We start from the raw sequence: 22,109 nt of genomic DNA, 5'->3' as shown, positions 1-22,109 counted from the left end.
TACAGAATCTCAATTAGCCTTCATAGCGACTGAACCTCATTCCGGCCGCTTCACACTCGGCCGCGAACTGCTCCAGAGAGAGCTGCAGATCACAATCTGATGAAGCCAACAGGACCACATCATCAAAAAGCAGAGATGTGATCCTAAGGCCACCAAAACGGATCCCCTCAACACCTCGGCTGCGCCTAGAAATTCTGTCCATAAAAGTAATGAACAAAATCGGTGACAAAGGGCAGCCTTGGCGGAGTCCAACTCTCACCGGAAACGAGCCCGACTTACTGCCGGCAATGCGGACCAGACTCTGACACCGGTCATACAGGGACCTGACAGCCCGTATCAAAGGGCCCGGTACCCCATACTCCCGGAGTACCCCCCACAGGGCCCCACGACGGACACGGTCGAACGCCTTCTCCAAGTCCACAAAACACATGTAGACTGGTTGGGCGAACTCCCAGAACCTGCTGAGGGTGTAGAGCTGGTCCAGTGTTCATGACCAGGACTAAAACCACACTGCTCTTCCTGAATCCGAGGTTCGACTATCCGATGGACCCTCCTCTCCAGGACCCCTGAATAGACCTTACCAGGGAGGCTTAAGAGTGTGACCCCCCTGTAATTGGAGCACACCCTCCGGTCCCCCCTTTTTAAACAGGGGGACCACCACCAGTCTGTCAGTCCAGGGGAACTGCCCCCGATGTCCATGCGATATTGCAGAGTCGCGTGAGCCAACACAACCCTACAACATCCAGAGCCTTAAGGAACTCCGGGCGGATCTCATCCACCCCCGGGGCCCTGCCACCGAGGAGCTTTTTGACCACCTCGGTGACCTCGTCCCCAGAGATTGGAGAGCCCAACCCAGAGTCCCCAGGCTCAGCTTCCTCAACAGAAGGCATGTTGGTGGGATTGAGGAGGTCTTCGAAGTATTCTGCCCACCGGCCCACAACGTCCCGAGTTGAGGTCAGCAGCACACCATCCCCACTATAAACAGTGTTGGTGCTGCACTGCTTCCCCCTCCTGAGACGCCGGATGGTGGACCAGAATCGCCTCGAAGCCGTACGGAAGTCTTTCTCCATGGCCTCTCCAAACTCCTCCCATGCCCGAGTTTTTGCCTCAGCAACCACCCGAGCCGCATGCCGCTTCGCCCGCCGGTACCCATCAGCTGCTTCTGGAGTCCCACAGGCCAAAAAGGCCCGATAGGACTCCTTCTTCAGCTTGACAGCATCCCTCACCGAAGGTGTCCACCAACGGGTTCGAGGGTTGCCGCCACGACAGGCACCAACAACCTTGCGGCCGCAGCTCCGATAGGCCGCCTCGGCAATGGAGGCACGGAACATGGTCCACTCAGACTCAATGTCCCCCACCTCCCCAGGAACGTGTTCGAAGTTCTGCCAGAGATGAGAGTTGAAGCCCCGTCTCACAGGGGACTCCGCCAGACGTTCCCAGCAGACCCTCACTACACGTTTGGGCAGGCCAGGTCTGACCGGCTTCCTCCCCCACCACCAGAGCCAACTCGTCACCAGGTAGTGGTCAGTGGACAGCTCCGTACCTCTCTTCACCCGAGTGTCCAAGACATACGGCCGCAAATCCGATGAGACGATGACAAAGTCAATCATCGAACTGCGGCCTAGGGCGTCCTGGTGCCAAGTGCACATATGGACGCCCTTATGCCTGAACATGGTGTTCGCCATAGACATATTATATGTCTATGGCGCTCTGTCCTTCTCTCGCACTTCCCGCTACTCAGCAGTGGGTGTCAGGTTACATTGTGTTGCATTCAATGTTGTCGGAAGAGTTTTATGCGCTTTATGTCCGATTTGCCATAGCTATTTATTGAATTCATTGTCGCTAGCTGGGTGGCAACAGGGGTGGAAAGGCTCTTGTTTGGGGTGGCAACTTCTCGGAGTGCTGATGCCTCGCCGGTCCTGAACGCAGCGTCCCTAGCTTTCAGCAGAGCTCTCACCTCAGCATTCAGCCAGGGTTTCTGGTTCAGGTAGCAGGTTTCTGTCTTGGTGGTGATGACATCATCATCAGCACAATTAGAGATGAAGCCAAGAACAGAGGAGGTATATTCCTCCAGGTCTACCTCTCCCTCATAGGTAGCTGCCTCTCAGAAGATCAGCCAATCTGTGGGCTGAAAACAGTCCTGGAGCACAAAGGCTGCATGTCTGGGCCACACAGTGACTGTCTTCTTCGTTGGTCTAATCCGCCTCATCAGTGGACGATGTGCTGGTACCAGGAGGATGGAGATGTGTTTGGAGAGGCCAAGATGAGGGTGAGGAAGAGCTCTGTACTCACCGTGAATGTTGGTGTGGACACAGTCCAGAGTGTAAGATGGATGAAAACTGGGCAGTTTCACGTGGTTAAAGTTCCCCAGCTCATGTAAAACGCCTCCAGGTGCTTCATCTGCATTGAGCTAACGGTGTCATACAGCTCCTTCGATGCTTCGTTGCCGTTAGCACCCTGTGGAATGTAAACAATGGTGACGAACACCCCAGTAAACTCCTGAGGCAGATAGGATGGCTGACAGCTGTTAACCAGTCCACAGTTTGTACACCAATCTGCATCCACTTACATACATTGTCCTGCTCCTTCTGACATACATTGTTTTTTCTGAGTGTTGGTCGCGGTCTGCTTGGAATAACTGAATACTGTTAATCTGGAAGGCTCAACGGCATGTTGCTGGTAAGCCAGGTTTACGTTGGGCAAAGAATGGCACAGGCCATCTCTGCAGAAACTCTCAGCCTCAGATGTAACAAATCCACTATCTTATCCAGTGAGCGAACATTAGCCAGAAAGAGAGTCAGAATTGGAGGCTTCCTAGGCACCAGAAACATGCTCGCCCGTTTCCCCTTTTTCTGGTTTCGGGCACAAACTTTTCTTTTGACCGTTGGTCCTGGAACCCTTGCTGTGCCAGTCCATTGTCCTCAAGAGCCGCTGTCTCCCAACTGTGGATTTCAGCTTTGGCGATATTTTACCAGCTGAACTGTCTCCAATGGCCATCAGCTTAACCGAGCTGCATTCAGCCTTAAAGTTTGTTTTTATTCAAACTACAGCAGTTTTCTAGTTGTCCTGCTGAGGTAGTGACATCAATGTGTGACATCATGGAATGTGATGTCACAAAGAGTGATGCACAAAAAGCTGCTTGAATTCTACCGTCATAACCATTGCTGAACCTAGAGAGCAAGAAGGAGGATTGTTTCCCAACAACAGTTTGAAAAGGATTTGTCGTGACAAAGAAGTAACAATGAGTGAAAGTAGCAAGACTTCATATTCGGATTCAGAGGAAGATCAAATATTAGCAAGGGAAAGACAGAGGCTACACGACATGTTGGAAGAAGTTGGAAGGATGTCCTTTGAGACTCACTCCTTAATGAAAGCAAATGAGGAGTTGAAAATCGAAGTTCTAAATCTGGAACAAGCAGCTTTTGAAGGAAACAAGCTCGCTCAAGAGAAAGATGAAGAACTGAAAAAGTTGGTGGACATGAACATTTCCTTAGAAGAGGATAATGCCGTACTGGAGAAGATGAACACCGCAATGGAGGCGAAAGGCATGGAGTATGCTGAGGAAATTGCTGCACTGAAGCAGAAATTAAGGGCTCTGGAGCAGGAGAACCTGACCCTAAAATCCAACACTCTGCAAGAGAAAAACACCACCCTTCATGTCCAGGAAAACGCTGACCTGAGGCAGCAAAGCCAGGCTCTGGAACCAAAAAACACCACCCTGGAGAAGGAAAACACCGGCCTGGACGGGGAAAACAAAGTTTATGCTGAGGTAGACTGCGACCTGAGGCAGGAAAGGAAGGTCCTCTATCAGAAAAACACCGTCTTGGAGAAGGAAAACGCCGCGCTGAAGCAGGAAAACACCACCCTGGAAAAGAAAAACATCAACTTGGAGGAGAAAAACACCATCCTGGAGGAGAGAAACACAACACTGGAGCAGAAGAACACCGCCCTGAAGAAGGAAAATTCTGTCTATGAGAACGTAAACTTTATCTTGGAAGGGGAAAATAAAGTTTATGCCGAGGAAGTTCACGACCTGAGGCATGAAAGGAGGGTTCGTCTGGATAAGAAAAACACAGTCCTGGAGAAAGAAAATGGCGCCCTGAAAGAGGAAAACACTGCCTTGAAGAAGGAAAACACCTACCTGGAGGGGAAAAACACCGCCCTGGAGGAGAAAAAGACCAACTTAGAGCAGGAAAACACCACCCTAAAGAAGGAAAACTCTGTCTATGAACAGATAAATTTCATCTTGGAGGGGGAAAATAAAGTTTATGCCGAGGAAGTTCACGACCTGAGGCATGAAAGGAGGGTTCGTCTGGACAAGAAAAACACAGTTTTGGAGAAAGAAAACGACGTGTTGAAGGAGGAAAACACCGCCCTGAAGGAGAAAAACACAGCCCTGGAGGAGAAGAACACCAGCCTGGAAGAGAAAAACACCGCCCTGCAGCAGGAGAACTTCATCTTGGAAGGGGAAAAAAAAGTTTATAGTGAAAAAGTCTCCAACCTTAGGCAGGAGAGGAAGGTTCTGCATAGGAAAACCACTGATTTGGAGAAAGAAAACACAACACTGAAGGAGGAAAATGCCACCCTGCAGCAGGAAAACAAGAAATTGGTGGAACAGCACAACCAGGAGCCATCTAATGAGGAAGCCCACAAAGACCAGCCTCAGGAGGAGCCACATCTTTTCAGACGTGTCATCGGAGGCGTCTGGAATACACTGCTGAAAATGTATCAAACAGGCACCCTGAGGTATTGGGTTGAAAGATGGTACTTCTAACTAAAGAAGTGAACCTCCAGGGCTTTAATTGGAGTTCTGTCTGTCTTCTGTCCTACTTCCGCCTGCTTCCGTGACTTGGTAGGGAGTCCTGTGGGTCTCCGGTCTGACCTCTAGGGTTCACAGCAAGTCCTGTTGGTCTCCGGGCTTACCTCCAGGACTTCATAGCAAGTCCCGTCGATCTCCCGTCCTGCTTCAGTGATTTCTTACGGAGTCCTGTGGGTCTACGGTCTGACCTCTAGGGTTCACAGCGAGTCCTGTTGGTCTCCGGCCTAACCTCCAGGGCATTGTAGCAAGTCCTGCCTGTCTTCTGTCCTGCTTCCACCTGCTTCAGAGACTTCTTACGCAGTCCTGTGGATCTCCGGTCTGACCTCTAGGGTTCACAGCGAGTCCTGTTGGTCTCCGGGCTAACCTCCAGGGCATTGTAGCAAGTCCTGTCTGTCTCCTGTCCTGCTTCCGCCTACTTCCGTGACTTCTTACGGAGTCCTGTGGGTCTCCGGTCTGACCTCTAGGGTTCACAGCGAGTCCTGTTGGTCTCCGGGCTAACCTCCAGGGCATTGTAGCAAGTCCTGTCTGTCTCCTGTCCTGCTTCCGCCTACTTCCGTGACTTCTTACGGAGTCCAGTGGGTTTCCGGTCTGACCTCTAGGGTTCACAGCAAGTCCTGTTGGTCTCCGGGCTAACCTCCAGGTCATTGTAGCAAGTCCTGCCTGTCTTCTGTCCTGCTTCCGCCTGCTTCGGTGACTTGGTAGGGAGTCCTGTGGGTCTCCGGTCTGACCTCTAGGGTTCACAGCGAGTCCTGTTGGTCTCCGCACTAACCTCCAGGGCTTCGTAGCAAGTCCCGTCGATCTCCCGTCCTGCTTCTGCCTACTTCCGTGACTTCTTACGGAGTCCTGTGGGTCTCCGGTCTGACCTCTAGGGTTCACAGCGAGTCCTGTTGGTCTCCGGGCTAACCTCCAGGACTTCATAGCAAGTCCCGTCGATCTCCCGTCCTGCTTCAGTGATTTCTTACATAGTCCTGTGGGTCTACGGTCTGACCTCTAGGGTTCACAGCGAGTCCTGTTGGTCTCCGGCCTAACCTCCAGGGCATTGTAGCAAGTCCTGCCTGTCTTCTGTCCTGCTTCCACCTGCTTCAGAGACTTCTTACGCAGTCCTGTGGATCTCCGGTCTGACCTCTAGGGTTCACAGCGAGTCCTGTTGGTCTCCGGGCTAACCTCCAGGGCATTGTAGCAAGTCCTGTCTGTCTCCTGTCCTGCTTCCGCCTACTTCCGTGACTTCTTACGGAGTCCTGTGGGTCTCCGGTCTGACCTCTAGGGTTCACAGCGAGTCCTGTTGGTCTCCGGGCTAACCTCCAGGTCATTGTAGCAAGTCCTGCCTGTCTTCTGTCCTGCTTCCGCCTGCTTCGGTGACTTGGTAGGGAGTCCTGTGGGTCTCCGGTCTGACCTCTAGGGTTCACAGCGAGTCCTGTTGGTCTCCGCACTAACCTCCAGGGCTTCGTAGCAAGTCCTGCCTGTCTTCTGTCCTGCTTCCACCTGCTTCAGAGACTTCTTACGAAGTCCTGTGGATCTCCGGTCTGACCTCTAGGGTTCACAGCGAGTCCTGTTGGTCTCCGGGCTAACCTCCAGGACTTCATAGCAAGTCCCGTCGATCTCCCGTCCTGCTTCAGTGATTTCTTACGGAGTCCTGTGGGTCTCCGGTCTGACCTCTAGGGTTCACAGCGAGTCCTGTTGGTCTCCGGCCTAACCTCCAGGGCATTGTAGCAAGTCCTGTCTGTCTTCTGTCCTGCTTCCGCCTGCTTCGGTGACTTGGTAGGGAGTCCTGTGGGTCTCTGGTCTGACCTCTAGGGTTCACAGCGAGTCCTGTTGGTCTCCGGGCTAACCTATAGGGCTTCATAGCAAGTCCTGTCTGTCTTCTGTCCTGCTTCAGAGATTTCTTACGGAGTCCTGTGGGTCTCCGGTCTGACCTCTAGGGTTCACAGCGAGTCCTGTTGGTCTCCGGCCTAACTTCCAGGGCATTGTAGCAAGTATTGTCTGTCTTCTGTCCTGCTTCAGAGACTTCTTACGGAGTCCTGCGGGTTTCCGGTCTGACCTCTAGGGTTCACAGCGAGTCCTGTTGGTCTCCAGGCTAACCTCCAGGGCATCGTAGCAAGTCCTGTCTGTCTTCTGTCCTGCTTCCGCCTGCTTCGGTGACTTGGTAGGGAGTCCTGTGGGTCTGCTGTCTGACCTCTAGGGTTCACAGCGAGTCCTGTTGGTCTCCGGGCTAACCTCCAGGGCTTCATAGCAAGTCCCGTCGGTCTCCCGTCCTGCTTCCGCCTACTTCCGTGACTTCTTACGGAGTCCTGTGGGTCTCCGATCTGACCTCTAGGGTTCACAGCGAGTCCTGTTGGTCTCCGGGCAAACCTCAAGGGCTTCGTAGCATGTCCCGTCGGTCTCCTGTTCTGCTTCCGTGACTTGGTAGGTAGTCCTGTGGGTCTCTGGTCTGACCTGTAGGGTTCACAGCGAGTCCTGTTGGTCTCCGGGCTGACCTCCAGGGCATCGTAGCAAGTCCTGTCTTTCTTCTGTCCTGCTTCCGCCTGCTTCGGTGACTTGGTAGGGAGTCCTGTGGGTCTCCGGTCTGACCTCTAGGGTTCACAGCGAGTCCTGTTGGTCTCCGGCCTAATCTCCAGGGCATTGTAGCAAGTCCTCTCTGTCTTCTGTCCTGCTTCAGAGACTTCTTACGGAGTCGTGCGGGTTTCCGGTCTGACCTCTAGGGTTCACAGCGAGTCCTGTTGGTCTCCAGGCTAACCTCCAGGGCATCGTAGCAAGTCCTGTCTGTCTTCTGTCCTGCTTCCGCCTGCTTCGGTGACTTGGTAGGGAGTCCTGTGGGTCTGCGATCTGACCTCTAGGGTTCACAGCGAGTCCTGTTGGTCTCCGGGCTAACCTCCAGGGCTTCATAGCATGTCCCGTCGGTCTCCTGTTCTGCTTCCGTGACTTGGTAGGGAGTCCTGTGGGTCTCCGGTCTGACCTCTAGGGTTCACAGCGAGTCCTGTTGGTCTCCGGGCTAACCTCCAGGGCATTGTAGCAAGTCCTGTCTGTCTTCTGTCCTGCTTCCGCCTGCTTCGGTGACTTGGTAGGGAGTCCTGTGGGTCTCCGGTCTGACCTCTAGGGTTCACAGCGAGTCCTGTTGGTCTCCAGGCTAACCTATAGGGCTTCATAGCAAGTCCCGTCGGTCTCCCGTCCTGCTTCTGCCTACTTCCGTGACTTCTTACGGAGTCCTGTGGGTATCCGTTCTGACCTCTAGGGTTCACAGCGAGTCCTGTTGGTCTCCGGCCTAACCTCCAGGGCATTGTATCAAGTCCTGTCTGTCTTCTGCCCTGCTTCCACCTGCTTCAGAGACTTCTTAAGCAGTCCTGTGGATCTCCGGTCTGACCTCTAGGGTTCACAGCGAGTCCTGTTGGTCTCTGCGCTAACCTCCAGGGCTTCATAGCAAGTCCCGTCGGTCTCCCGTCCTGCTTCCGCATACTTTCGTGACTTCTTACGGAGTCCAGTGGGTCTCCGGTCTGACCTCTAGGGTTCACAGCGAGTCCTGTTGGTCTCCGGGCTCACCTCCAGGGCATCGTAGCAAGTCCTGTCTTTCTTCTGTCCTGCTTCGGTGACTTGGTAGGGAGTCCTGTGGGTCTCCGGTCTGACCTCTAGGGTTCACAGCGAGTCCTGTTGGTCTCCGGGCTAACCTCCAGGGCATCGTAGCAAGTCCCGTCGGTCTCCCGTCCTGCTTCCGCCTGCTTCCGTGACTTCTTACGGAGTCCTGTGTGTCTCCGGTCTGACCTCTAGGGTTCACAGCGAGTCCTGTTGTTCTCCGGGCTAACCTCCAGGACTTCATAGCAAGTCCCGTCGATCTCCCGTCCTGCTTCAGTGATTTCTTACGCAGTCCTGTGGGTCTCCGGTCTGACCTCTAGGGTTCACAGCGAGTCTTGTTGGTCTCCGGCCTAACCTCCAGGGCATTGTAGCAAGTCCTCTCTGTCTTCTGTCCTGCTTCAGAGACTTCTTACAGAGTCGTGCGGGTTTCCGGTCTGACCTCTAGGGTTCACAGCGAGTCTTGTTGGTCTCCGGCCTAACCTCCAGGGCATCGTAGCAAGTCCTGTCTGTCTTCTGTCCTGCTTCCGCCTGCTTCGGTGACTTGGTAGGGAGTCCTGTGGGTCTGCGGTCTGACCTCTAGGGTTCACAGCGAGTCCTGTTGGTCTCCGGGCTGACCTCCAGGGCATCGTAGCAAGTCCTGTCTGTCTTCTGTCCTGCTTCCGCCTGCTTCGGTGACTTTGTAGGGAGTCCTGTGGGTCTCCGGTCTGACCTCTAGGGTTCACAGCGAGTCCTGTTGGTCTCTGCGCTAACCTCCAGGGCTTCATAGCAAGTCCCGTCGGTCTCCCGTCCTGCTTCCGCATACTTTCGTGACTTCTTACGGAGTCCAGTGGGTCTCCGGTCTGACCTCTAGGGTTCACAGCGAGTCCTGTTGGTCTCCGGGCTAACCTCCAGGGCATCGTAGCAAGTCCTGTCTTTCTTCTGTCCTGCTTCCGCCTGCTTCGGTGACTTGGTAGGGAGTCCTGTGGGTCTCCGGTCTGACCTCTAGGGTTTACAGCGAGTCATGTTGGTCTCCAGGCTAACATCCAGGGCTTCGTAGCAAGTCCCGTCGGTCTCCCGTTCTGCTTCCGTGACTTGGTAGGGAGTCCTGTGGGTCTCCGGTCTGACATCTAGGTTTCACAGCGAGTACTGTTGGTCTCCCAGGTTACCTCCAGGGCTTCGTAGCAAGTCCTGTCGGTCTCCCGTTCTGCTTCCGCCTGCTTCCGTGACTTCTTACGGAGTCCTGTGGGTCTCCGGTCTGACCTCTAGGGTTCACAGCGAGTCCTGTTGGTCTCCGGGCTAACCTCCAGGTCTTCATAGCAAGTCCCGTCGATCTCTCGTCCTGCTTCAGTGATTTCTTACGGAGTCCTGTGGGTCTCCGGTCTGACCTCTAGGGTTCACAGCGAGTCCTGTTGGTCTCCGGGCTAACCTCCAGGTCTTCATAGCAAGTCCCGTCGATCTCTCGTCCTGCTTCAGTGATTTCTTACGGAGTCCTGTGGGTCTCCGGTCTGACCTCTAGGGTTCACAGCGAGTCCTGTTGGTCTCCGGGCAAACCTCAAGGGCTTCGTAGCATGTCCCGTCGGTCTCCTGTTCTGCTTCCGTGACTTGGTAGGGAGTCCTGTGGGTCTCTGGTCTGACCTCTAGGGTTCACAGCGAGTCCTGTTGGTCTCCGGGCTGACCTCCAGGGCATCGTAGCAAGTCCTGTCTGTCTTCTGTCCTGCTTCCGCCTGCTTCGGTGACTTTGTAGGGAGTCCTGTGGGTCTCCGGTCTGACCTCTAGGGTTCACAGCGAGTCCTGTTGGTCTCCGCGCTAACCTCCAGGGCTTCATAGCAAGTCCCGTCGGTCTCCCGTCCTGCTCCCGCCTGCTTCCGTGACTTCTTACGGAGTCCTGTGGGTCTCCGGTCTGACCTCTAGGGTTCACAGCGAGTCCTGTTGGTCTCCGGGCTAACCTCCAGGGCATCGTAGCAAGTCCTGTCTTTCTTCTGTCCTGCTTCCGCCTGCTTCGGTGACTTGGTAGGGAGTCCTGTGGGTCTCCGGTCTGACCTCTAGGGTTTACAGCGAGTCATGTTGGTCTCCAGGCTAACATCCAGGGCTTCGTAGCAAGTCCCGTCGGTCTCCCGTTCTGCTTCCGTGAGTTGGTAGGGAGTCCTGTGGGTCTCCGGTCTGACATCTAGGTTTCACAGCGAGTACTGTTGGTCTCCCAGCTAACCTCCAGGGCTTCGTAGCAAGTCCTGTCGGTCTCCCGTTCTGCTTCCGCCTGCTTCCGTGACTTCTTACGGAGTCCTGTGGGTCTCCGGTCTTACCTCTAGGGTTTACAGCGAGTCCTGTTGGTCTCCGGGCTAACCTCCAGGTCTTCATAGCAAGTCCCGTCGATCTCTCGTCCTGCTTCAGTGATTTCTTACGGAGTCCTGTGGGTCTCCGGTCTGACCTCTAGGGTTCACAGCGAGTCCTGTTGGTCTCCGGGCTAACCTCCAGGTCTTCATAGCAAGTCCCGTCGATCTCTCGTCCTGCTTCAGTCATTTCTTACGGAGTCCTCTGGGTCTCCGGTCTGACCTCTAGGGTTCACAGCGAGTCCTGTTGGTCTCCGGGCTAACCTCCAGGTCTTCATAGCAAGTCCCGTCGATCTCTCGTCCTGCTTCAGTGATTTCTTACGGAGTCCTGTGGGTCTCCGGTCTGACCTCTAGGGTTCACAGCGAGTCCTGTTGGTCTCCGGGCTAACCTCCAGGGCATCGTAGCAAGTCCTGTCTGTCTTCTGTCCTGCTTCCGCCTGCTTCCGTGACTTCTTACGGAGTCCTGTGGGTCTCCGGTCCAACCTCTAGGGTTCATAGCAAGTCCTGTCGGTCTCCCGACCTGCTTCTGCCTGCTTCGGTGACTTGGTTGGGAGTCCTGTGGGTCTCCGGTCTGACCTCTAGGGTTCACAGCGAGTACTGTTGGTCTCCGGGCTAACATCCAGGGCTTCGTAGCAAGTCCCGTCGGTCTCCCGTTCTGCTTCCGTGACTTCTTACCGAGTCCTGTTGGTCTCCGGGCTAACCTCCAGGGCTTCATAGCTAGTCCTGTCGGTCTCCCGACCTGCTTCCGCCTGCTTCGGAGACTTGGTAGGGAGTCCTGTTGGTCTCCGGGCTAACCTCCAGGCCTTCCTAGCAAGTCCCGTCAGTCTCCGGTCTTGCTTCCGTGACTTCTTACTTAGTCCTGTGGGTCTCTGGTCTGACCTCTAGGGTTCACACAGTGTCCTTTTGGTCAACTGGCTAACCTCCAGGGCTTCGTATAAAGTCCTGTCGGTCTCCCGACCTGCTGCCGTGACTTTTTACGGAGTCTTGTGTGTCTCCGGTCTGACCTCTAGGGTTCACATCGAGTCCTGTTGGACTCCGGGCTAACCTCCAGGGCATTGTAGCAAGTATTCTCTGTCTTCTGTCCTGCTTCCGTGACTTGGTAGGGAGTCCTCTGGGTCTCCTGTCTGACCTCTAGGGTTCACAGCGAGTCCTGTTCGTCTCCGGGCTAACCTCCAGGGCTTCATAGCAAGTACTTTCGGCCTCCCGACCTGCTTCCGTTACTTCTTGCTTAGTCCTGTTCGTCTCCGGGCTAACCTCCAGTGTAGGCTGTTAATATTCTGTCCTAAAATGCGGTTAGATGGGCCTTTTTTTTGTTGTTGAGCACCTGCCCCTTTAGTGGCCTCTGCACGGCCCTGTAGTTCAGCATATTTAAATATGCTTAGTGGCTATAACAATAGAACAGGAATGGAATATTCTGATATTAATGTATGAAGAGCATATTAAGCACACAGCCGTTCATAATTTATTTAATAAGTTATTTAGTATATCAATACATATTTATATAACTATGCAAACACAATTAAATAATCATTAATAGTGAAAAATATATTGGATACATGTTTATGTACGTATGTAAATATACAGCAGACGAGTTCTAGCTTCAGGGATTCAGCAGCTGAGATTGAGTCCAAACTCCGATGTGAGATTCATCCGCGCTGCAGTGAATCGTCTCTCTTTATAGATTCTCCCTCTTCTTCCTCACATCGTGTCTTTAGGAAACTTTCAAAACAAAAACGGAAGATTTGGGATGTATCTTACTAGTTAGAGAATTACATATAAATAATAGTCTTTACCACTTGTGTAAACTTTGCTGGTGAATGTTATAACACATAATATGTGTTATATTGTTTCATTTCTAATATAGGCTCTTGTGTCAGATAATCTAAGTCAATGTTAGAGAATAATTAATTATTTTAGATTTACAGAATCTCAGTTAGCCTTCATAGCGGCTGAACTCGTATTACACCGAGCACTGTAGTTAATATTAGCTGGTATCTCGCCGGTGGACATAAATACAGTAAAGTAATATTGTAATCACAATATATACACAATAATATGTCCATCTTACTTGTGAAATGTTGTCTGTGGAGCCCTCACATCAATAATCCATAGATCAGAACAACAATATCCCTCAGTGCTGAGGCATCTTCTGCTGTTTTGGTTGAGCAAAGTTGGAGGGACGACCTCTCCAAGATGGCCGCCGCATTTCCTGCGCCGGAGCAGTCAATGCGGGGTCTACACTTCTATTATGTCTATGGTTATAACGGCCAGACCATAGACATGTCTATGGGCCAGACCTCCTGTTTAAAAAGAAGCCGAAGTTTGATACCTAATACATATGAGGTATGTGTCTTATTAACTTTACATTTTCTTTTTTTTCTTTTCTTTTCTTTTTATATTAACATTTTTATTGAGAAAGCAAGTTATAATATGTTCTCTGATAGGTATTTTCCTAGAACCTACATAAAAGAACCACAGACAACGTATATGAATTTATGACTAAACTTCTGCAAGCAAAAGGAGAAGACTCTGTCAACTGCTTCTCAGAGCTGTTCACAGAGCGTTCTGCCAATCTTTGGATACAGCTTGTCTTTTATTCTCAAACTTCAAAGAGGGAGGATAGGCAAGATAGACAGCAGAGGAAAAACAGCAAAGGTCGTAAAACATTTTACCTAAACAAAGCAAAGGTCGTAAAACAATTTAACATCTGGCCCCTGATCTGAGCCCGGTTCAAATCTCGGTCAAACTGTTTCACATGAAGATAACAGGCAGCTGTGACTTCCAGGTCAGTTCACACATACAGTTTAAACAAGAGAACACTTTAACCTGAATATGAACTAAAGTAACAACAAAATGATAATACCAAAAAATCTCTATCATTCCCCCTTTTTATCATTTCACCATGTGTGTAAACCTTATTCAAAAGCCAAGCATAGAAAAGAAAAGAAATAAAATAGAACCAAGAAATGCAAAATATATACATTTTTTGTCCTAGTCTAAACATAAAAATTACACAATGATCATAATGAATAAATGAAATAAACAAAAACAAAAGAAAGAAACAGCAAAAAATCAAACGCAGTTTTCTCATCACTAACACCACTTGTTTTCACATTTTTGGTGTAGGAATCATTCAGCAAATGAATTAATCCGTTCAGTGATTACAGAACATCATCATTGCACAGAAAATCGTCAGAATCACAAAACAAGTCATCTTCATTCGTCTCATAGGATGCCTTTGCTAGCTGATAACTGACAACAGTTGTGTTACTTGTCTTAAACATCATACTTCGTAGGTATGGAATAATGCAACCCTTAAAAGGACAGAACAGAACCGAAACAAACAGAATAGGTGTCATGAGCTTTAACAGTAAAGTCCACCATGGACCAGACATGAGCCATGAAAACAAATCAAAAAAGGATGAGCCGCGTGTTCCACTCTCCACATATTTATTTTTATTTTTTCAAGATCCTCCAGCTCATATAGAGCATCAGAAATGGTTCCTCCAGTTCCTGTTTCATCAGGAACGAAAGTGCAACACGTTGGGCCAATAATTTTGCAAACCCCTCCCTGAGGGGCAGTGAGGAAATCCAGAACAACACGATTTTGCATAACCATGTTTCTCAGTTCAGTCAGCTCCTTCGCGGTGCCATTGGCCAGCTGGTATGTGATGTTGATTAGTCGCAGTAATCCGTACCTGTTTATCTCTACGTGGTCCCGAATCTCACCTACTCCAACCCACGGAAACAGACCTTGCATGAATTTTTCTCCGCCGTTCCAAATCCTGAATTCCCATGGAACTCCAGTGTCTGTTGTGAGGCCTCCCCAGCGTTTGACCTCAGGCATCACGCTTGGAGCGAGCAGCCAGAACGTGTCGTCCTTTCCTGATGAATACAATCAGGTACAGGAAGTACCAGTCTGCCATCACCCGTGAACCATAGTCTCCTGGCACTATGGTACTGCACAGCGTTGTCTCCTGTCGTCCAATGTCCGATCTGTGATGTTGAAACTCCTCTCCTGAAGCATGTTGTCACAGTCTGGGTTGTCCTTCCAGACTTTGCAGTGTGGAGTCATCCTTGACCCCTGCAGGCGATGCAGTTGATGTAATCCGGTGTCGTTTCGCAGTAGGTGTAAACTCTGTTACACAAGTTCCAAGGTAACATTCCAAGAGAAACGTGTCCGTTGTTGAACACGCAGCTCCTCAGAGACCCGGGTTTAGCTCCTGCTAAAGAAATGGTCTCTGGTATTTTCCATGCGGTTAGTGGAAATGGAAATACGTCAGCATTAAAGGAACAGTTCATAGATCCAAAAAGTTCCTTCACGGCATCTCCTATCTGAAGTAGAACAGAATAGTCATTTTTTCACCGTTTGCATCCCTTTGGCATGGGGACGCTGAGTCGTGGTTGTGTGCTCAGGCCATAGAGACACATCTATTTGTCATCCGTGATGTGTCCTACACGCAGACCTGAGTTGTGTGTGGCGATTGGCAGCTGCGCACACACATAGCAGTTCACAGCATGTCCCTCGTACGCGGTTCTATTCATTAGTTTCCACCACAGGTTGATGCTGCAGTCACAGCGCAGTAGAAGATCCATCTGGCATATGGAGTCCCCATTGCTGCTCGGCGCACAGAGATGTCAGAACCCCCAAACTAAAGACGGGGGAATCTTAAGCGTTTCTTCACCGGGTTTGAGACGAGCTACCCTAAAAAATAGCCCCCCTTTGAAGTCCGGTCTTCCTCCCTCCGCCTACTTAGGGGTTCAAACACTCTCTGCAGCTTGCAGTGACTCAGATGTATCCAGCTGGGTCTTTACGACTGTTGGTGTGGTCATCAGCACCTGGAAGGGTTCTTTTATGACCTTTATGTAGACCCAGTTTCCTGGCTGGATGGGGGTGGTTTTATTTATTTCCTGTAGAGGAGAACAGTCAAGACGGCAGTAAATTTGCATTTAACACCTCTTTCTGTTTCAGGATCCTGATCATATAATCTACCAATGTTTGTTCTTCATCAGCTTTCTGTAAGTCTGGAGCAAACAGAGGCAATATGTAAGCTCTCCCATAAATTATTTCAAAAGCAGGCTTTGCTGGAACTACTTCAACTCTTTTAGAAAAAGCATCAATCATCACCAAACAATATTTATGTGGTCCACTTTGTGTGAGTTCAATAAAGTCCATATGCATTGTTTGAAATGGATGAGGGTTTTGGGAAACTTCCTCTTCTTGGTCTAATGTTTCCTTGAGGATTGTTTCTGACACAAACTGGACATGCAGTACAAAAATTTTTTAAGTAAGAATTTAATCCATATGTGGTAAAATGCTGTTGTAGCATAGAGACCATCCCCCCTGTTGACACATGACAATGTCCATGTGTCAAAATTGCTGCCGCTCTAAATAGAGATTTTGGAAGGACCGACTTCTATTTACTGAAAAAATGTTATCATCATTCAGTGTCGCCCCTTTAATTATCCACATTTGTTTTTCTGCGTTTGGAGCATTATCTTGCATGTCTTTTAACACAGCTTTGTCTATTACTTGAGGATCTTCTATCTGTATTGAGAAATTGTCTCCGCCATGCTTCCCAGCTGCAGCTTCCTTTGCTACTTTATCAGCTAATCTATTGCCATTTGAAACCTCATCCTGTTCCGTGGTGTGCGCTGCACACTTACAAACTGCTAGTTCAGCTGGTAAATGTATGGCCTGCAAAAGATTCTTAAGCAAGGATGCATGGGTGACTGGTTTCCCTGTAGATGTTATCAAATTCATCAAAGCATAACTCTTCCTAAATAAAAATGACCATCCTGAAATTAAACCAAAACCTCAAATCCTCTAATTTTCCATTTCTTTTTGAATTTATTGACTATCAATCAAATCTGGATTAAAATGTTCTAGACTGAAGTCTAGAAAATGTTGCTTTTAATCACAATCATCAGTTTTTAGTAGCCGTTTACAAGGTTGCTTAAAGTCTCAGATTTTCTCTTAACCTCGCATTTCAGACAAGTTAACAATGGTTTTTTATATTTTAAATTAAATGGTCAATAATTTTATCCGTTACTCAATTTAGCAGTAAAATTTCTCTCTTCTCAAAACAATTGTCATTCATCCCAATATAAAACACACAAACACAATCCCAATCAATTTATAGATTCTTTATACAATTAAACTCTAAGTTAAGCGTTTCAGTTAAATGCAAAGAAATACTCCATAGTATTTCAACACTGCAATATCAATTAAGTTCAACACTTAGATATGTTTAATTTAGTTCCAAACTTGTATATTTATTTCAAAGAAAATAAAACATTTGCAAATCATTATTAGTTTTGAATCTAATAATTTTAGTTGGTGTAATTTAGCCGTATCACACTCAGTTTTTTTTTCTTTCTTAACTTTAACCATTACAGTTTTTCCTTCACAGTTTCCCAATCTATGGCTCGTGGGCCCTAAGAGGATCACTGGTCCTTCTGTTAAGGACTGAGTTAATGGGTACAAAATGGACGATTTTGTTTAACATTGTACCTAAAAACCTTCAATATGTCCTTTTCTAGCTAGATAATTCCTTCCTGCTAGTAAGTAAGCAAGCAAGTCCTCATTACAGTAGCAGTGTGTGTATCACAGCAGTGTGTGTGTATAACTTATCTCGCATTTCTCCTGTCTCACTTCTCGCTTCCGGCTCCTGCTGCTGGCGTCGCTGCAGCTGGTCCCCCCTCTGTCTCTTCTCCTGCTCCCTGTCAGTCCAACTTGCCGGTGTTGGATTATTTATAAGTTGTCCAGACCGTCCCTTTGTCCACCAATGAAACAAGCGGCAAACAGTTCAGTTTGCTTTCTTTTTCCAAACGTCTAGCAGGACTCCATACAGTAGTTTTGCTGCATGGCAGTTCCCAGATGTCAAGGAATTAGGACCAGTGGACACTTTATTGCCTTCAGTGTCCAGTTGGTAGAAATCGTCCTGTCCTTTTTCGCTTCTTTATCAACTAGCTGGTGATAAAGGAGGGAGTCATCTGATTGGCAGGACAGATCTGAGCTGAGGTCAGAGGTCAGACGCAGCGCAGCGAGGCTCAGACAGAGGAAAAGGAAAGAAGCAAATAAGAGTCAATTATAACTTTCTTTTCTTTTCATCGTATAGCTTTTAGCCACTTATTATCCAACTTTTTAAGAAGTCATAAACCATTTCCTTATTCAAACACATATAAACATGAAACATGTTAAAAGCTGTAGTCTCTTTCATCATGTTCACCATTAACTTGTAAAATGTAGAATGTAAGTTTAGGTTAACTTCATCTAAGACACGTCTCACCAGAGAACAATGGATTTCTCTAAATTTGTTGATCTCAGTGCTGCAGACTGTGAAGTCAGCGGGCAGCCCTCCTCTCAAGGCCTAAGAGAGTTTACGAGGCTGGTTAATGTCCAGGTCGGTACCTTACTCTGACCGCTGACCCCTCCAGATAGACAGCTAAGAATCATTTCACCAATTTGGTGTTATAATATTACACAATACATTAAACATTGTTCTCTGAGGACAATTTTATTATTTAGTTTTATTTTTCCTGCTTCTCCTCCTTCAGGAAAGAAAAATTATTTTGCATACACTGATTTCTTGCAGGAATTCAATTTCTTTTATGGTTTTACTTAACGTCTTAAACTGCATGCACATGTCTCTAGCATTTCATCAATTTGGACTGGGGGTTTGTGTTTTTGGGGTGTGGTAAAGTCTGATTATGCTGAAGATTTCTCCTATTTGTGGTCTCCTCACTCCACCACTCCTCTTGTCGCCCCGTGCAACATTCTTTGAAGCGCAGTTTCTTGCCCAGTGACCAATATTGCCACAAATCCAGCAGCCTTTTGAATACCGTGGTTTTTGTGGGGTGTTATTTTGGGGTCGTCGCCTATCGTGACCTCCTCTGCCTCTGTCTCTTCCACGGCCTTTTGTCCGGTCGTTGGAAAAGGCAGAGGTATATAAACCTCCAAATTTCTCCAGGTGAAAAACATCTGATCCTTTCACAGCTTTCCTGACCTCTTCTAAGGTACAGGGTCTAAAGATATATAAGTTTTGTGTCCCTTCCTCTAGGGAGGGATACAGTCGTGTTGTTGGAACAGCAGCGGCTGATACTGGAGCAGACGGAGCTGCTGAAGCAGCAAGGGGAGAGGTGGCTGCAGGAGCTTGCTCTCCTTGCACCGCTACAGCATTCCGTGTGCTTGGAATTACTTTATTTTCTTCCTATTTTTCTTTCTACACTACTCTCCAAAATTCCCACAATTATTTGCCATTGATCAATTTTTAGCTTTCCATCTATTTTGTATTTCTTTCTCCATTTTTTCATGTGTACAGTGCTACCAGGAAACCTGGACAGCATGTACTTTTCATCTCCATCGGCGCCCTTACCGAGTGATGAATTACAAGAATGTTTATTTCCCATATTTAAAACACTTGCAATTTCAGCTTAAAAATATTATTTATTTGAATTTATTTAAATTTGGTCCAGGTTCGTTGACTCCTAGGGAGTCCTATGAACTGGAGATCTTTTCAGTGGGCCAGCAATTAAAATACCTTGTTGTGGTATTCCCCGCTTCGACTCTTTCGAGTGGGAGAATCTTGCCTATTGCATCCACAAGAGGTTTGCTGCTTAAATCCACTGTTTTATATGAGGTAAAATACAGAGCGGTATTTAAACCTCCAATCACTCTCACACACACAAAGCAGCAGTAGCAAACCAGCAATATAAGCACAGTAATGACTCTATGATTTAGCGCAACATTATCTGTTTTTGCCTTGTCAGATAACTCAGCACCAGTGATATTTTACCCATCAAAAAATCAAAACCACACAGCAATGACAAGCTTCCTATCCGCCTGAGGACTTGCCCTTATGGGGTCTCCTCGAACAGAGTTTTAGCAGAGCGACATCATACAAGGATTCTCAAACCACAGAGTTTTAGCAGAGCGACATCATACAAGGATTCTCAAACCACAGAGTTTTAGCAGAGCGACATCATACAAGGGAACTCAAACCACTAAAATAGCCATTTTAAAATTCACCTACGTTTCTGTAGTTTTCGGGTTGTCCAGTCGGATCTCGTCATTCCGCCGTTGGCAGACAAAGTCGGACCTACGGCGCTGGCCCAGCGAAGAATTCTACTTCCTGGGTCTTTCTTTCCAGGTCCAATTGACTCTGGCCATGCATGGATTCAGCGCGTCTTCCTCTGCCTGACAGCGGTCGGTATGAGAGATCCCGGGTTTCGGCACCAAAATGATAGGTATTTTCCTAGAACCTACATAAAAGAACCACAGACAACGTATATGAATTTATGACTAAACTTCTGCAAGCAAAAGGAGAAGACTCTGTCAACTGCTTCTCAGAGCTGTTCACAGAGCGTTCTGCCAATCTTTGGATACAGCTTGTCTTTTATTCTCAAACTTCAAAGAGGGAGGATAGGCAAGATAGACAGCAGAGGAAAAACAGCAAAGGTCGTAAAACATTTTACCTAAACAAAGCAAAGGTCGTAAAACAATTTAACATCTGGCCCCTGATCTGAGCCCGGTTCAAATCTCGGTCAAACTGTTTCACATGAAGATAACAGGCAGCTGTGACTTCCAGGTCAGTTCACACATACAGTTTAAACAAGAGAACACTTTAACCTGAATATGAACTAAAGTAACAACAAAATGATAATACCAAAAAATCTCTATCATTCTCTTTCTCTGTAATGTTAGCTATTAGCAATTCAAGTCAATCCTACCTCGCTGTAAATTAATGTTAGCTAGTTATTAAACTCCATTACTGTAACGTTAGCACAGATATATTAAAGATAGACGGGCAAATTGTTTTTTCCCTCCAATTTTAATCTAGCAAATTAAAAGCTAATATGTTAGTCAAAGTTATCCTTTATGTGTATTATTTAGCAACTTGGCTGATGTGACACAGTGCTTGTGTTCTTTGCTTTGGCAACTTTAGCCACATGAAGACCCATGTTAGCCTAAGGATACATGGTGGGAAGTGGGGCAGGGGTCAAATGTGGCTAATGAAGACATGCTACGAGTGTGGAGGATGATAATGAGGACCAGCCACCGGAGAAAGAAGTTCCCATTTGAAATATTCCCCCCAAAAATTAGGTAAGTCGTTTTTGTGTTAATATTTTCACCATGTGAAGTGGGTGGGACAGCCAGGTAAGTGGGGAAGGGGGAGGAAGAATCAACATTCACCAGCTGAGTTAATAAGTTACGTTTTAGACAACTAAAAACTGGTGTTAAATCTATTTATTTATTAATAAACTTCTTGCAAACAACCATAAGTCAGAGTATCTGGTTAGAAATAGTTTAGAATGCTCATTAAGTGAAAAGATGCTCACGTGCCTAAAACTATACATGAAATGATGCAATCTGAATAACAGTGGCAGTTTGTCTGAACTTCTGCCAGACAAATATTTGATCAGAATAATTTTGTGCAGCTCCAGTTATTATGCTACTTGTATTAAATAATTGTATTGCACTTCATAACAACCAGTCATGTTAACTAGGCATTTGTCTACCACTCTGCCATTCTGACAGTGAGCAGCAAGGGACATTTTTGGAATGGTATTTAAATAAATGCTGAATTATGATGACATTGTTTTTTGTTTTTGTTCTTTTTTTAAGTGACCACAATGAATTGAGTCATCACCGACTATGAGAATGTCCAGAAGAGATTCACCACGTGTGAATCCATGAAAAGGCTTTTACCATGATTAACTATTGAAAGAACAGCTGTAATTTCTGAGCATTTCTGGACACCTTCAAAGAGCTGCTGCCAGAAAATGAAGACAAGAAGAAGATCTGTTTTCAGAGCAATAGAGGAAGGATATTACGAAGGAAATGGCTGAAGCAAAACATGTTAGTGTTGAAAGAACCTATTAAGTTAAAGAATAAGTAATTCTGTTTTAGTTTTTCAATCAGTATTTCAGAGTAACAACATACTGACAAGACATTAAACCCTCTGTTATCTTAGAACAAGTTGTCCTTTGCTTTATTCCAATGTACAAAGGGTTTGTTCTACAGTTATGATGGTAGTTATAAGTAGTTCATTATGTTTCACTTCATTTGAGGTAAGACTTAATATCAATGACTCTGTTAGCATAGCATTTGACACTGTAATACTAAATTACATCTTTATAATTGTTGCTACTAGTTTCAATTTACTTGAGGTAAAAGTTATTGACACTGTAATGACACTTAATGACATCTTCATAACTGGTGCTACTTGTTCTACTTTAGTTGATGTAAAAGAAATTGTTAATGAGTCTGTTGTTAAATCATTTGACAGTGTAATAAAGCTTAATGAAATCTTTATTGCTTGTCCTACTTGTTTTTGCTTTATTTCAGGGAGTGGAAATATTAATCATTGTTTTGTTAAAGCTTTTGCTAGTGTAATAATTAAATCATTATGACTACT

General features: G+C 47.5%; 1 long non-coding RNA gene across 1 annotated transcript; it reads right to left on the bottom strand.

Annotated features, from left to right (window-relative positions):
• Positions 1 to 13,177: 13,177 nt before the first annotated feature.
• LOC145552935 (uncharacterized) lies at positions 13,178 to 20,376 on the bottom strand. The gene is made up of 2 exons (XR_014089071.1): positions 19,725 to 20,376; positions 13,178 to 15,600 (listed from the first exon to the last, which is right to left on the bottom strand). It is a non-coding gene; the product is annotated as an uncharacterized LOC145552935 (long non-coding RNA).
• Between the last annotated feature and the right edge of the window lie 1,733 nt (positions 20,377 to 22,109).

Source organism: Poecilia reticulata, chromosome 9 (genome assembly GCF_904066995.2).
Source record: "Poecilia reticulata chromosome 9, P_reticulata-male-v2, whole genome shotgun sequence".
In the NCBI taxonomy this organism is placed as follows: domain Eukaryota; kingdom Metazoa; phylum Chordata; class Actinopteri; order Cyprinodontiformes; family Poeciliidae; genus Poecilia; species Poecilia reticulata.
This window is presented reverse-complemented; position numbering and strand designations above follow the sequence as displayed.